The sequence below is a fragment of the Festucalex cinctus genome, chromosome 4 (genome assembly GCF_051991245.1).
Source record: "Festucalex cinctus isolate MCC-2025b chromosome 4, RoL_Fcin_1.0, whole genome shotgun sequence".
In the NCBI taxonomy this organism is placed as follows: Eukaryota; Metazoa; Chordata; class Actinopteri; order Syngnathiformes; family Syngnathidae; genus Festucalex; species Festucalex cinctus.
In genome coordinates, this window is record NC_135414.1 from 29575909 (window position 1) to 29593560 (window position 17652).

Consider the following 17652-nt stretch of genomic DNA (forward strand, 5'->3'; position numbering starts at 1 on the left):
CGGGGCTCTTTTATGACATCAAAACGCATCATTCCACTTTTAATGCTTCCCCTTATTTATAGTGGACAGGCTCGGTTTTTAACGGGAGTGGTGGTTAATTAGTGGCGCGCAAATACGAGCCATGCGGGCTGTCGCGTGATACAGACACACATGCGCAAGCTCAGGATATATCGCCTCAGAAATCATATGTGTCACGATGTGGGGTGTTGAAGGCAGGACCCAAATGCAGGAGGCAACCAAAAAACAGGGCAAGGCAGGGATGCAGGTAAAAAAGGGGATTTAATTAACAAAAAACTATAAACAAGGTACTATGAAAAAATTAACAAGATCAAAAAACAAACACAAGGCATGGCATGGCACGGAACACAGGGACAACAACAGGCACAACAGATACTATGACTCCACAAGAACCGAACGGAAAACAGGGGACTAAATACACACAGGCTAATGACAATGACTAGACACAGCTGGGCAAGACAAGTGGCAGGGGAAGCTGATTGGTGGATACACTGGGAAGGGAAGAAACACTCAGGTGGACGTGGTTTGACATAACGGGACAAGGGAAGAAACAAGGAACACATGACAAACGACCAAAAGACAACAAAAACCCACCCCCACCAAACCAAAACATGACAATATGTAAAATAGCCCACAATTCAATGCCTATATTTCTTAGGTGGTTCATAAGTACAATGCACGTGATTTATTGAAGTGGTATGCATTCCAATGAAGCACTTCACAAGACCAAAGCATCCCCAAATAGCCTTGAAAATGAGTACCTACTTGCATAATGTCATTTGTATGAGATGCTTCTAAATGAGTAACGATTTAATATTTTTGCACAATTTGCTTTGTAGCTCAAAAAAAGCCTTGGAGTAGCCTGAAATTATTATTACTGCTACTACTACTATACTACTACTAGTAATATGCTACAGTAGTAGTAGTAGTACGTTTTAGTGTAACTGCCTCTAATGCTGTAACTCAAGCAGGCTGCAATTTTGCATTAAATGTTTCTAATGAGTCATGTTGTCTTCATCATCATCATAATTATCATTATTATCATCATCATCATCATTATTATTACTATTATTATTATTTACTAGTAGCAGTAGTAGTAGTAGTATTTTTAGATTTTTACATGTATTTTATTTATTACTCATGCATCATGTTCCAACTCAAAGAGCCCGTGAGAATCTCACAGAATTGTTTAAAAATATATTGCATTTTAATATTATATGTACAAATTGCATTATGTATACAATTTTTTGCCTTTTGTTGTGACTATTCTCTGATTTTTACAATTATTATTATTATTATTATTATTATTTGATTACTTATTTCAAATAATATTTTATATTTATATTTTAAATAATGTTTTTTCATTATCATTAGTTATAGTTATTTAAAAATGTTGAACTGCAGTATTTTAAGACTTTGAACATGTTTCAGTGGTGTTATTAAATTCCTTCGCCTAAAGGTCATGCTCATCATGGCTGTAAATGAGCGCGTGTATGCATGTGTGAGAGAGACAATGGGAGAGCGCTGTTGTGCGCGCCCTCTACTGTTCACTGGCGACATGGCAGCAGCGTGGGAGGGTGGCGGTCTTGTCTTGTGTTGTTTGTTTGGAGCGTTTAAAGAGAGGCGACTTTTTATGCAGTCTTTATTGGTGGAGTTCAAGTTGTCTCACTATTCTGACGTATGTGGCCTCCTTCAGCTCACAGATCATCAAAATAAAAAGGAGGTTTCCCCACACACCCCTGGATTAAAATATTGCATAAACTAGGGTCCAGGAAAGATGTTTTTTGTTCTCCCCCAAACACACACACACACACTTTATTAATTATTGTATGGTTATTTAAAATAAAAAATACCACTGGCAATACTGACACATCAAAACAATAAAACAGTTTAAATTTTAATGAGAAATTTTAATGAGAAAAGCATGATTTGTCATGTATACATTTTTACAGTATTTTATTGGACTACAAGTCACATGACTTATGACTTATAGGCACAACTTATAAATATAAGTAAATATTAAAATTAGAGCTCGGACTTTCGCGCAAAATCACGGGTCCCTAATTGTGTTTACTTTCTGTACATTACCATCGCCATCGTTCCACCGGTGGCAATGCACCAAACGTATTTGCCAACTGTCAAAACCCAAAGAAGAAGAAGAAGAAGAAGTAGGAGAAGAAGAAGTAGAAGAACAAGAAGTAGAAGAAGAAGTAGAAGAAGTAAAAGAAAAAGTAGAAGAAGTAGTAGATGAAGAAGTAGAAGTAGAAGAAGAAGAAGTCGTAGAAGTAGACGTAGAAGAAGTAGATGAAGTAGAAGAAGAAGAAGAAGAAGAAGTAGGAGAAGAAGAAGAAGGAGAAGAGGAAGTAGGAGAAGAAGTAGAAGTAGTAGTAGAAGTAGAAGAAGTAAAAGAAAAAGTAGAAGAAGTAGTAGTAGAAGAAGAAGAAGTAGATGAAGAAGAAGTAGAAGTCGTAGAAGTAGATGTAGAAGAAGTAGATGAAGTAGAAGAAGAAGAAGGAGAAGAGGAAGTAGGAGAAGAAGTAGAAGAAGAAGTAGTAGAAGTAGAAGAAGTAAAAGAAGTAGTAGTAGAAGAAGAAGTAGATGAAGAAGAAGTAGAAGAAGAAGAAGAAGAAGAAGTAGGAGAAGAAGAAGAAGGAGAAGAGAAAGTAGGCGAAGAAGTAGAAGAAGAAGTAGAAGTAGAAGTAGAAGAAGTAAAAGAAAAAGTAGAAGAAGTAGTAGTAGAAGAAGAAGAAGTAGATGAAGAAGAAGTAGAAGTCGTAGAAGTAGATGTAGAAGAAGTAGATGAAGTAGAAGAAGAAGTAGAAGAAGTAAAAGAAGTAGTAGTAGAAGAAGAAGTAGATGAAGAAGAAGTAGAAGAAGTAGTAGTCGTAGAGGCAATGCACCAAAAGTATTTGCCGTGGTTCCCTCTCCCCTCCCCCTTCCTCCCCCCCGTCGCCTCTCCCTCCTCGCCTCCTCCCGCCCATCCTCCTCTGCCTCCCGGTCCCTTTTCCCTTGTCGCCCTCCCTCCTCCTCTCCCCCCCCCGCCTCCTGCCCTGCAGCCGCCCTTTCGCCTTCTTGTCGTCTTCTCCCCGCTTCCCCCCCCCCCCCCCCCCTTCCCTGTCTGCCCTGCGGCCCCTCCCCCTCCCTCTCCCTGGGCCTGGGGCTCCCTCCCCGGCCCGGGCGTCGGGCTCCGGGGGCCGGGCGGGGGTTTGGGGCCTGCCCCACTCCGGTATAACTCCTGGCGCCCCGGGCGGGCTCCGGTGGCCGGTGGGCTGTCCGGTAGCCCTGCTGCGCTGGCTGTCCGCCCATTGTGGTGCCGGGTGGATGAGGTGGGGGGCGGCGGGGGGTGGGGGTGCTGGGGGGCGGGCGTGCCACCTACACCCGCCGGGTTGGGTGAGGCCCCGCTGGTCGCTCCTCTTACTCACTTCACTAGCTTGCACTATACACTTTGTAAATATACACATAGGGCACACAACACATTTCTTGGTGGGGTGGGGAAGGGTGGAAACACCGTCTTCACCCTTCAACTCCCCTCCAATTTTAATGCACCTCACGTCCAAGGGGAGGGGTGAGTTGGGGCGGGGAGCCATCAGAGGGGATGGACTGCAGTGCCTGGCAGCGCTGTGGTCCCCCCCATTTGTGTCCCTGCCCCACCACTTTGTCCCTCCATTCCCTTTTTTAATGCACCACACATATACATATTCATTTTTTGGGGGGGGGATACGGGTGTGTCGGAGTAGGGGAAATTTTTTCCCTCTGCTCCGACTCACCTGCTCCCAATTTTAATGCACCACACGCACACACTTGTATATACACTGGGTGGGGCCACATTCACGGTGTAAGGGTAGAGCTCGCCAGTCGGCGAGCTGGCGGACTCAGTAACAGGGTTAGGTGTCACTAGTACTCTGGCGTGACGACCGGGGCCTCTCCCCACCGGGCTCGGTGTTCTGGTGTTCCGCCTTCTCCCCTGGTGCTTCCTCCTCTGCTTCCCCCCTCCCGCCGCTGTGCAAATCTCGCGCGGCTGGAGGTGGGGTGGGCACATCTTCCCTCTCTGCGCTGCTGCCCGGTGCCGGTTTCCGGGGGGGGGGGGTGGGGGGTTCTCGCGGGGGGCCGGGTTCGCGGGGGGGGGGTGGCGGCCGTCGGGGGGGGGCGGCTTGTTTGGGGGGGGGGTGGAGGTATGGGTGGGTGGGGGGTTGGGTGCTGGGGGTCGGGGTGTGTTCGGGGGTTTGGGGGTCGGGGGTGGTGGGGCCTGGGTCGTGGTGGATGGCGGGTTTGGGTGGGGTGCGGGGGGGTCGTGGGGGGATGGGGGCTGGGGACCGGTGGGGCGCTGTGGGGGCCCGCTGGGCCTCGTTCTGCGGCCTTGGGCTCGGGGGTGTGGGCCGGGGCTGGGGCGGGGGTGTTCCGGGTGTCTGGGTCGGCTCGCCGACCGGTGTCCGCTCGGGTGGCTTGGGGGTGGCCTTGGTGCTGCCGCGGCCTGGGGATTCTGGGGGGGGGGGGGGGGGGGGGGGGGGGTGCTCGCTTTGCTGGACCGCGGTTGACGGCTTCTTTCTTTGGTGGTGGTCCTTATGCATGCCAGATCCGTCGCACCAGCATCTACTGAAACTCAACAGAAGTACCCTCTCCCTCCCACAGCCCCTTGAATCAGTTGGTGCTGGTGTCTGTGGTTCTCACTTTGCTTTATCTATCCTTCCCTCCTTCCTCTCTTTAGTTTTTCCTCTGGTCACTTGAGATCTTAATTTGTTAGAAGTATGAGGTTTCTGGGGTTGGCATAAGACTCCGGTTTTGTAACCACGCAGGAGGGGTCTTGTTGGTGCTGGACTTCACTTTGATGGATTGGATGTACTGGCTTCTATTGATCTCACTCTGCCTTATCGATCCTTCCCTCCTTCCTCTCTTTAGTTTTTCCTCTGGGCTCTTGAGATCTCGCTAAATTTGCTGGAATTTAGAGGCTTCCGGGGTTGGCGTAAGACTTTGATTTTGTAATCATGGGGAAGGCAGGAAGTGTTTGGTCGGTGCTGGATGTCACTTTGATTTACCTTTCTTTTCTCTTTATTTCTTTTTTTTTCTGACCTTTTCTCTGGTCTCCTGACCATTTAAATCTCACGACTCTGGCAAGATTCTGAAGTACCTGGTTAAGGCGAAGGGTAATGGGATATTTATAAGGTTTTAGGTGAATGAATGAGTATAAATTTATACGTATTTGCACGCACGCACGCAAACGCACGCAAACGCACGCAAACGCACGCACGCAAACGCACGCACACATACACAAAAAAAAAAAAAAGAGCAATGATGACAAGACGTTGAATCGGTAAGACTACCGAATGAACAATTCTGAGCTCTTCAAAAAAAAAAAAAAAAGAAAAAAAAAAAGAAAAAAAAAAAAAAAAAAAAAAGTATTTGCCAACTGTCAAAACCCAAAGAAGAAGAAGAAGAAGTAAAAGAAGAAGTTGTAGGAGAAGAAGAAGAAGTAGGAGAAGAAGAACTAGAAGTAGATGAAGAAGAAGTAGAAGAAAAAGTAGAATTAGATGAAGAAGAAGTAGCAGTAGTAGTAGTAGAAGTAGAAGAAGAAGAAGTCATGCATTTTTTTTTTTATTGTATAATTTTAAACAAGTTATACAACGAACTTGAGAACAATTCACACACACACGTCATTAATACAAGAAAAAAACAAAAAACAAATACGCAAATAAGCCAGGGGGTTACTTAAATAAAAACATTAAAGAAAGAGCATAAAGCCACAGTTCTCATTGCTTTCCTGTTTGTCGAGTTCAATATTGTATTAATGTGCTGTTTGGTTTCCAATTCAAAAACTGAAAACAAAGGTCTTGAATGACTAACTTTAGATTTGTGTATATGAAATTTAGCCAAAATAATTATCAAGTTAATCAATAAAACATTTTTGTTCCGTTCATTATCATCATTACAGAGACAAAAACAGTACATTTTTTCCAGAAAAGACAGAAAGTAGAGTCAATATAATCAATAATAAATCGAGACACCTCTTTCCAAAATCTTTTCGTATAAGGGCAATACCAAAATAGATGGACCAATGTTTCAGGGGACAATTCACAGAATGAGCGATCAACACAAATGTCTTTCTTGAATCTAAGGAGATAATTTTTAACAGGATAATATCTATGTATTATTTTAAAAGAAATTTCCCTTACTTTATTTGTTAACAGATATTTGTATGGCAGAGACCAAATTTGTTTCCAGTGCAAACCACTAGCAAAACCAGACCAGTAAGAAATGAAGTCATGCATTACCGCTGGAGGGAAGCTTCTTTATAGCATGCTAAAGAAGGTGGCGTAAATGCACAAAAAGTGTTGTCAAAAGAAAGTAGCGTAGTCATGGCAACAAATGTGTAACATAGGAAGTTTATCATGTGGCTTCCTTACACCTCAACAAGGAGTTTCAAGTAAATCCACCAATCCATGTCAGATGTTTTCTAGTGTATGAGACTGGTAACACGGTGAAGACCAAGTCAAAGTGAAACCTTTTGTTTCATTTTTTTTTTTCCCTTCCATTTTTTGAATTACACCCGATTGCTTCGGTGCACTGAAACGCCACTTCAACCACGCATCGTTTTCAAGTGGTGACATTGTCCATGCTTTTGATCGTATTATTTTTACAAGATGGTTAAAAAGACCTCTATTGACGTTAGCGGAGACCAACTCATCATTTCAAATCACCTTTTTCTCAGAAAGCAGATGTGCTGCAAATGAGAAGGTCAACGCATTAAAGGGGAGAGTCATTTTCGCTGGCCAGATAATCCGACAGCGTTAAAGTTAGTGGAGACGAGACGGCCTTGAGGAGCAAAGATTTTAGTTGTTATTATCTACTAATTAATTAAGAATAAGCCTGTAAACATATCTTTGTTTAGCCGTTAAAAAAATTATCAACTCTTGCTGCATGCTTTGAATGGATTGAAAAACATCACCGTCTTGGATGAATGTAGATTTTCAAATTGAAATCATCATCGTAAAGCGTGAGTTTATTTAAAAAGTAATGTCAAAATATGTTGGCTTTTATGTAGCAGTAACAATCAAAATTCTCAAAAAAATGTTAAAAAAAAAAAGAACTGCCCCGATGATCATTTGGTATTTGATGCAGTTTTATTGCTGATTGTATTTTTCAGACAGAAGTACAACTTGGTGACTCGTGCTTAGCGTTTCAGTCGTGAGGCGCCCTTGCGGAAAATGTGAAGTGTTGCTGCGTGCCTTGAATAGGGAAAAAATCACATTGAAAAAATAAAAAATAAAAATAAATAAATAAATAAATCTAATTGAAATCCTAAAGGAGTACGCTTATGTTAAATAAGGGATAACGTTTTCACTGGATTATTTTTGTCCTTAAGTACTAATTTTAATTTGTTGTTTTTATTTTGTGGTGTCAGTAAATAAAAAAAGGTTCAAAATAAGAATTAATGCTAAACGCCATATTGATTATGCAAAATGATCACACTTATTTCAGCTCTGTCGTTTCAGAAGCAAAGCAGAAAACAGTGATGTGAAATAGTGCGGCGCTCTTTGAATGCGGGAAGCGCCATCACATGAATAAATACGACTTAAAAATGGAATGAAAATGGCCTTTTCAGTGGATTTCAATTGCATATTTGTTTTGGTTTTGGTTCTAAATGGGTTGTTTTGTGATCATTTTTATTTGATGGCTACTTTTACTTTGGGACGCAGGTGTGAAATGTTGCATGCTTTGAATAGGTGAAATAAAACACCATCTGGTAAGCAACTACAAATCCTTTTGGTAGAAATGTGTTGGTTTTGTGTGTAGCTGTATTAATTACAAAAAAAATAGAGATTATTGCTCAAAGCCCTGCTGATTTTTCAAAATGATCTTTTTGTTTGACTGCTGTAATTAACTTCTTACTTTCTGTTAAATGGAGAAAAAGCATGAAAAGATATGAAAATGATGCCGTCTACTTTGAGTGGGGGAAACCAGCTGATGTATAAAAGGGAAATATAAACAAAGATTTTCATGACAGTTCATATCAAGATCGAAGTAGGATCAAAAACTGCATAAATGGCGTCGGAGCGAGAGGCAATTTATTATCAAACAAAATGAAGGAACAACAAAACATGGAGGTTTACGTGTTTATATTAATCCACTTGGGGAGAGAGGATAACAAGTTTTTGTTCCAAATTCCATGTTTGGACATAATTGTTATTTTGCAAAAAAAAAAAAAGCTCCCAGGAACAAATGTCGCTACATGTCGCCGTCGCAATTTTTTCCGAATGATGTTCCTCTGATGCGACTCCCACAGGATCGCCGGTCGCCTCCAAAGATTTGGGGAGGGGACGAGTAGGCGGGGTCGCGCGACTTCAAATAGCATGCGCGCGCACGCTCGCGCGCATGCTAGTTATTAATTAGAAAGCGGGAATCCCTGTGAGGTTTGGTCTTGGTGTGAGAAAAGAAAGAATGCGGCAGTCCCGCGGCTGCCAAAGCTGCGAGCCATTTCAAGTCCGCCTTCAAATGCGCCCTCCCGCTGCCAAGTATCCACACGAGATGTTGGGATGGATCCATCCAAAAACATCTTCGCTTCACGTCCTGTTTACAATGACACACTTTCATCAAACGGCGCCAGAAAGAAACCATACGGAGAAGTTGTCGCGCTAAAACAGCAACGTTGGGACCCGTGTTGTTGTGTACTGGCTTGTGATGGGGAGAATAAGAGTTGTTGGTGCCATGTTGAACTTTCAGCGACCAGTATGAGACCAGTGCGAGAGTTGTAATAACAAATTTAACTATTTACACCTGAGACCTTGTAGTCAAGTGTCTGTTTTGAACTGATGTAATCGGGCATCTAGTTTCAACTGGTTTTAAGCTATGCGATGTCGGGAGCTATGTGATGTCAGGAATCTGTAATCTCTTTATCTAGTCAACAGCCAATCAGGTAATTACGGAGCCCCTAAGGTGACATGGTAGAAAAAAAAAGAAAAAAAAAACTTTGCGTTCCCTCGCAAAGATTGCGGGTAGGGATGGGCGTGTACCGATACCAGGTATCGGTATCGGGCCGATACCAGCCTTTTTTCAAGTACTCGAGTACTCGTGACGCAGACGAGTACAAGCGAGCGATGGCAGAGGGGGAAGACGTTAAGTGAGTCCTCCTTGCCTGTAAGTGGCGCTAGCTAGCTTGCAGCAGTTTTTCACCAAAACTTCACCGGTTTGGAAATACTTCAAAATTGTGAATCTTAAACTAAAAGAGGATTTTTGTGAGCGTTAAGACTATTGAAGAGTGACTGTGCTGTTTATTTTTTTATTTGTTTAAAAATATCTTTTAGTGATTTTTTTTTATTTGTCAAAATGTACTACTGGTATCGGCAGTTGTTATCGGTATCGGTGAGTACTGAGGGTCTGAGTATCGTATCGGTCTGAAAAAAAAGTGGTATCGAACATCCCTAATTGCGAGGGAACGCCAAGATTGTGTGCCCTTGCAGAAAAACTTTGCGTTCTCTCGCAAAGATTGCGTTCCCTTTGCGAGGAAACGCGAAGTTGTTGTTTTTTTCTACCATGTCACCTTAGGGGCTCCGTAATTATCTGATTGGCTGTTGACTAGATAAAGAGATTACAGATTCCTTGCATCACATAGCTTCTGACATCACATAGCGTATTACCAGTTGAAACTCGATGCCCGATTACATCAGTTCAAAACAGACGCTTGACCAGGCGAAAGATGGTCTGATAAACCTTTCTGATGCTTCACGTCACTTTCGCAGCTCATCTCCTCACATCTTATACACGCGTCCTCTTAATGAAGCCAGGATGGGGGGGGGGGGGGGGGGGGTTCGTGGGAGTGGGATGGTTGGTACTGTCCTGCATAATTGCCAAGCCAGTGGACAAGCCGTGTGAATTTGAATAAATAAGCCCAATGTAATTAATGGGCGCCAACGATCCGACCGGGCGATAATTAAATCGGCTGTTGTTTTCCAATTTGCATGATTAAGGCGCCAGTTAACGTTTGTGTTGTTGCGCCTCGCCCAAATGTCAACACATCACAATCCTCGCCGCTGCTCTTAATTATATTTGCGATCCGCGGAAATCAATTAGTTTCAATCTGCCAAACAATTTGAGATTGGAAATTTGTGATCACGTCACAATTTTGCTTTAAATTTGGTGAAGCAGCATGTGGCTCCTTTGTTATATGTTCATGTGCTAAGTAACCAAACAAGTTGTGATAAAAAAAAACAAAAAAAACAATTGTATGCTTCTAATCAATTATTGTTAACAACTGTGGCTTTGCAGTTACATACACAGTAATGATTAACTCTTTGACTGCCAAAAACGTTTAATAACGATTAGTAAAATCACGATGTATGCTGCCATAAACGTGAAATGACGTCATCTACGTTTTGTTTTTTGTTTTTTTTCTTAAATGGACGGAGCAACGTCTCAGTGCAGCGCTGCCTGGTCAATGGGTTGTGGAATCAAAAACACCACTTAACTATGGCCAGCAGATGGCAGCATTGTGTCTCTTTTCATCGGGTTGTTGGTGTATGGAATTACAATGAAATGTGACGGAATCTGATGAATGCTCGTAATCAGCGAAATGGCTGGTTGTTGTTGTTGTTGTTTTTTTTCACTAATGTGTGGCAGTAAAAGAGTTAATGATGAGCTTGCTAACAAAATGTTGTCATTGTCTTCAACCACCTTGAACTTCATTACAAGAAAACGATGCCATCGCCACCCAGCGAGCATCGGCAAACATCAGGCGTGAACCATACAAGGCCGCGCGGGAAACTACAGTTGCCGCGCCGCCACCTGGGAAATCTTCACTGAGCATTGCTACTTATTGTTCCGCTGCTTTTATAATGGCCAGCGGACGCTTGAGTGCACAGTTCGGTACATATTGTAGCCGTCACAGGAGTTGATAACTCAACTTCAAATTGCAATTCACTCAGTAAGTGCCCGAGATTTTGTGTCTGTACACCAGCGAAAGAAACAAATGCTGCATATGTGAATGAACTATTTTTTCTACCACTATGACATCATCAATCAACGTGAAAGCCCTTTTGGAAACGATTATGAGTCGCCACCATGACCCCCAAAACTTATCAGTAGATTATTTGCAAGTGCGTGTGTGTTATATTCACCGTTTCGAGTTTTTAGTTTGTGTTAGTACACCACCCAGTGGTCAATATGCGTGTCGTTGTAAAAATAGTAGAACATGGTCACAAACAGGATGTGTACAATCGACCTCATGGTGAGCCGCAACTCCACTCTTAACGTTTTCTTGTGCTCCGGTCTTGGTCAAGCACCGGCAGTAAGCAATCTGTACGGTTATATAATGAACGTGCAACGTGTATGTGTGAGCCAAATTGTCATTTTGTTGACTTAAAAATAATGCGAATCGCGCCAATGCTAATTGCTGGTGAGCTAACGCTATTCGCGAATGCTAATTGCTAGCATTGTCTAAATTTCTTGGTGTCTATGATCATTCATTCGTATGGCTGGCCACCTGCTCCTCTTTTCCTCAATGCCTTCTCGTTGTTTCTGGTCAAGTCAAGTTAGTTCCAGGCCTCTTGATGTTGTGTGAAGTGTAAAAACTCTTATTTGTGTCTGCGTTTTTGGGATCCAACTCCAGAACGTAACAATACTGAGATTTTTCACAGTAGATAAGAGAGACTTGGATTTTTTCACAAAATGCCTCCTCTTTTTAAATCTACAGTAATGAATATTTTAGCAGAAAGCCATGACAAACAAGCCCAAGCATCCCCCTTTTTCATGCTCAAAATGATTCAACTTTGGCGTCTGCAGGCTCTGGACACTTTAGGTGGTGTAGGCAAAAAAAAAAGACAGAAAAAGTGTGTAGGATATCTGCTTCCGATTGGAGAGCTTGTCAAAGTTCGAGACCAATATGCCAGACTTGCTGTTCAACTGCGCATGGATCCTTGAGAATTTTTCCATGCATCATCTTATGCTTGACGTGTCAGTCGGTGAAACTGGTGGCAGCGGCTAATTTTCCCCGCCTGTGTCGTGTGGGTGAATGAATGAGAGTCATTAGGCACTTTGAAGAAAGGTTGCAAACCGCATTAGCTCACTGGACGGACCTGCCACATCCAATATGGCGGATGCGTTGACATCTGGAACGTGGAATGAGGTGTCAATGTACAGTATAGCCACAATATCTAAGCATGTTGACACGAGTGGGGGCCCCCAATGAAATCTGGAATCTGCCTTGGCACATCCTGTCCCAACAGTCGCGACTTGCGCATGATCTGACAGCGCTCGCAAACTGTTTTTTTTTCTTTTTTCTCCCTGTCGTTCTTCAAAGTACACACATTGATTTTGAAGCATGCTGATGACGCTCCGTCTGTCTTCTTTTTGGTTAATGGCTTCTACTTCGCCCCTGATGATGTAACGGATGACTTAATACGGTGAAATATCATCACGCTCACTTAACAGCTTGTTGAAGCTGCTTTCATGCAAGTCATTGACACGCGTTGACATTGTTTGCGTCAACTTTACAGGTCGTCGTGTATTTATTTATTTATTTTTTGTCAGTCTCAAATTTCTCTCTTCTTTTCCTACGTTATAGATTCCTGTTTCTGTTGACTGTTTTCCTGTTTGGATTGAATTTGGAAGTCGGAGTGATTACATTGCTGTCGTGTCTTTGAGCTTTGTGGATTATTTCTCCATGTGATTGTTTCTATTGGACGATAGTTACGGTGCTCGCGTTCCAAACTTTGCGGTTTACTTCCTAGTTTGTGTTATTCAAGGTGAAGGTTCTCTCGAACAAATGGCGAGTGAAGTGCTTGCATTAAGACACATCGCATTTATCCCAGAGCCTGTTTGTTGTTTTTTCTTCCTCTTCAGTAAAACAGTTGATTATGTAAACATACTTCTTCAATTTAAAGGGCCATCATCCCAGGAACTACAACAGAACATTTAGCCTTGTATATTTCAAGCTAAAGTACTTGTTTAAAACTCATTCACTCGCCGCCATTTTCACATTGCGCAATCCCGTTCGCTCCCGGCTGTTTTACTGGATTTTGCAAGGCCCACAGAATATTGTGTTCTATTCCTATAAAAGCATGGAACCTATCAAAAGAAAGATTAAAGTCTCTTCTTTCATCAGGGAAAAAAAAAGGATGTTTCTATCTGTTTCCGTTTTGCAGCAATTAGCATTAGAAGAGAGCTAAGTTTAATCAGTTTTCACAAATCTATTTAAAATTGTAAGTAATTGAGCTTTTTTTCTAGATGACCCTGTTTGATCTCTTTTGCTCTGCTGCCACCTGCTGGCCGTTTGTGTAATAACTACCATTTCTGCAACCGTTCTTTGCAGTTGAGAGGCTGCATCAAAGCCTTCTGTATGCTCTAGCATAAAAAACAAACAAAAAAACGTATAAATACGTCTTTGGGACACTTAGAACATAAAAAAAAAAGTTTATATGTTATTGGGGGTAAATGAGTTAATCGAATCGAATCGATATTAATATCCAAAAATCGATTTTATTTCAATTAGAAATGAAGAAGAAGGGGAAAAGGCAGTTGTAGCCCGCATGCTGTTTTTGTGGGACAAGGCACTTGTAATACAAAATTAATAAATGTTTAAACAAAAAAAACACAAAAAAAAGACACTTTGTCTTTATTTGTCATTTTGTCTTGCAAAGCAAAACGTATAAATACGTCTTTGGGACACTTAGAACATTTAAAAAACGTATTTATACGTTATTAGGAGTAAATGAGTTAAAGTGGAATAAAAAAATTTTTTTTTAAAGTGTGAGGACATTTAAGGGTTAAAAAGAGATCATGAAAGTAGAGGAAAAGCGGCTCGGTGGCTATTGATTTATTGGGCGGTATAGTCTTAGAGACGGGGGTGCAAGATTGATCAAATGGAAGGTTATCCTTACTCACAGAGGCAAGCTGTTTGCCAATATCCATCACGGCAAAGTCCAAATGGCTTAACGGATCCGTGACATCAAACCCCCCCCCCCACTCCAACCAACAATGGAAGGGCCCCGACGTCAGGCGATTCTCTGCAGGGGATGTTATTAGACGCCGCAAGACGCAACAATATCCTTAATGGACGACGCACGGACGCCAACGGTGTCTTTTTAGCCTCACACTGGCTGCTAATATCGAGATGCTTACACCAATAACCTGGCCCATTCATCCTTAGCGGCGGCTGGCACAGAAATGCTTTCATCTTATTAACTACGCAAATATAAACGAGGGGGGGATGTGCAGCGTCAAACGTATACTGTGCATGTACTGTAATGCAACTGATTATCAATCACGGCACATCTATTTGTTTTTTTCTCAGAGACGCCCGCCCACCATGATGTTTGTGCTCCTCTACTTGAGGTGCAGATCTCTATAAATGATTTTTTTTTTTTTTTGTGTAATTAATTTTATCATAGATTTTTGTGTTGGGGCGGCACGGTGGACGAGTGGTTAGCACATCCGCCTCCCAGTTCTGAGGACTCGGGTTCGAGTCCAGGCTCCGGCCTTCCTGGGTGGAGTTTGCATGTTCTCCCTGTGCCCGCGTGGGTCTTCTCCGGGTACTCCGGTCTCCTCCCACATTCCAAAGACATGCATGGCAGGTTAATTGGGCGCTATGAATTGTCTGAGGTGTGCTTGTAAGTGTGGATGGTTGTTTGTCTCGGTGTGCCCTGCGATTGGCTGGCAACCGGTCCAGAGTGTACCCCGCCTACTTCCCAGAGCCAGCTGAGATAGGCTCCAGCACCCCTCACGACCATTGTGTGGAATAAGCGGTCAAGAAGATGGATGGATTTTTGTGTTGTGAAGATGATTTATTTTGTGTATATTAATATTTTCCTCATACATTGACATAATCGTCTTTCGTGAGCACCTCCATGGACAAGAAAACACTAAAATTGGGAATTTTGGAGCGCTCATTTATTTTGATGTGCACATAAGTAGAAACATCAATTTTGGTGACGATTGCTGTTTTCGGACAGTCGGTGACATTTAATTAAGTTTCGTTAATGTGCATTTATGCTGCATCCGAGGATGGTCGGAACTTTTTCGAGTTCAAACCAGGAAGTGTGTACGGGAACGCCCCCTTGAAGTTGGAAATTCCAATTGCGGAGGGGGGGGGCTGACTTCACGGACGGACTACAAGTGACGTCACTCTATAATGGCGACCCCTTCGGAAACACAGACCGAGAATTGTAAAACACAATTTATTCGAGTATAAAACTGGATAAAAGTGCTCCTTCAATAATCTCAGTTCTCCGAGTCGCCATCTTCACCGTTTGTTTATTTGAGACGAGCGGCAGGTGTTTCCCCGATAGCATGACCGGTCACCAGCAACGTGGCATTATCGCGGGGGGGGGCGATCCATCATCGCAAGGGGCCCCTGCGGGCCTCAGTGTCACACGCTCATCACGTGTGACAGTTGCTTAAATGTGGTCAGCAGTCGCTAGCGTCGCCATCGTTACCAGGCCGCCATATTGCCCCCCAGCCCCCACCTTTTTTTTTTTTTTTTTTTTTCCTGCATCCGCTCTCAAAAGTAAACTGTAACCGATGTTATTATCTAAAGCCGTGATTCAATAATCTGGCTAATCCCGCGGGACTTCTTAGGACGGCGTCTTGTAGGGCCCGGAACGCTCGCTGTGCTCGGGGAAGGCTCAGGCGCCTTAGAGTCAAGAGTTGAAAGTTGCGACGCATTCGGATAAAAACTATTTCTGGGATTTAGCAGTGTTCCATCGGTTGGGGGTTGAGAAATTAATGAACTTTGTTGCAGGGAAACTTTCTTAACCCTCCTTTTATGCTGCGGCTCAAACAAATCCATGTTAATATTTTGCAATGAAAATAATTAATAATAATTTCAAACCAAAGAAAATGTGGCATTTAAAAAAAACTTTCTATTTTTTTTTTATGTAAATAAGATCGTGACACAAGTGGCTAAAGGTTGGCTGGAAGAAATGGCTAATTTATTTGAAGGGTTAAACATGCAGCAGGTCAAATTTAAAATCTTTTGGTGTCCCAAAAGAAAACAAGTAACTTAACAAGAGGGTTTGAGAAATTAACATATATTTAAAAATATATATAATTTTTTTAAGATTAAACATGCAAGGTCACATTTTTTCCCATGCACAAAAAAATAATAATAATACGAATACTGGAGTCCAGATGATTAAATAATTGGTCTAAAATTTAATAATTGGTCGAATTTAAAATCTTTTGGTGTCCCAAAGAAAACAAGTAATTTAAAAAGAGTGTTGAGAAATTAACATAGCATAAATTTACTTACATATATATATATATATATATCCATCCATCCATCCATTTTCTTGACCGCTTATTCCTCACAAGGGTCGCGGGGGGTGCTGGCGCCTATCTCAGCTGGCTCTGGGCAGTAGGCGGGGGACACCCTGGACTGGTTGCCAACCAATCGTAGGGCACACAGAGACGAACAACCATCCACACTCACACGCACACCTAGGGACAATTCGGAGCACCCAATTAACCTGCCATGCATGTCTTTGGAATGTGGGAGGAGACCGGAGTACCCGGAGAAGACCCACGCGGGCACGGGGAGAACATGCAAACTCCACCCAGGAAGGTCCGAGCCTGGACTCGAACCGGAGACCTCAGACCTGGGAAGCGGACGTGCTAACCACTAGACTACCGTGCCGCCATATATATATATATATATATATATATATATATATATATATATATATATATATATATATATATATATATATATATATATATATATATATATATATATATATATATATATATATATATATATATATATATATATATATATATATATATATATATATATATATATTTAAGATTAAACATGCGGGAGTCACATTTTTTTCCATGCAACAAAAAAAAAAAACATAATGTGAAGTTTATTCAAAATTACAACAAAAGAGGGGGTTGAAAAAGGCACTTAATAAAATTAATAATTGTTTGAACAAAAAAAAAAGACACTTTAACGTCTCTATTTGTCATTTTGTCTTGAAAAGCAGACTGGAGTAGACCATGACAATGTTGCAATATCTGTAAATTGAAACAGAAATCATTTGTCAATCTTTGATTTGAGAAAATCCGACCAGCCTCGAATTTGTCCTTTTTTTTTTTTTCCATGTCCATGGTGTAATGATGCGATTGGCTGGCAACCAGTCCAGCGTGTACCCCGCCTACTGCCCAAAGCCAGCTGAGATAGGCTCCAGCACCTCCCGCGACCCTTGTGAGGAATAAGCAGTCACGAAAATGTATGGATGGATGGCTTAGTGCTTAAAATTCAGGTTACAAGGCTGGATTAGGGTTTCAAATTCAGGTTTCAAGCCTGGTTTAATGTTCAAAATGAGGGTTTCAAAGCATGGAACTTGTTCGCTGTTGTTCAGTCGGAACCCGTGCCAGTCGAAAGAAAATCAATGTGGTGTATTTTTCCACTGCTTGTCATCGAAGCAGCGTTTTGGGCTTAAGCGGTCACGTTGGACATCACAGTAGCTCGCTGTCATGCTCAGAGACACGGATTCATTTTTTATTTTTTTTTCCCCTCCGTCAGGCGGTTTGTCCCTTCCGCCATCACAAAGCTGTGGTGGAACCGATCGAGGTTGACCAAATAATCTGCCAATTCCCTTCTGAGAAACGCATAGATGACAAAAAAAAAAAAAAAAAAAAGTGAGT

General features: G+C 42.2%; 1 long non-coding RNA gene across 1 annotated transcript; it reads left to right on the forward strand.

Annotated features, from left to right (window-relative positions):
• The first annotated feature begins 12234 nt into the window (after positions 1-12234).
• LOC144018056 (uncharacterized) lies at positions 12235-17205 on the forward strand. Its single transcript, XR_013283327.1, has 4 exons — positions 12235-12407; positions 12569-12620; positions 14297-14337; positions 17143-17205. It is a non-coding gene; the product is annotated as an uncharacterized LOC144018056 (long non-coding RNA).
• The last annotated feature ends 447 nt before the right edge of the window (positions 17206-17652 follow it).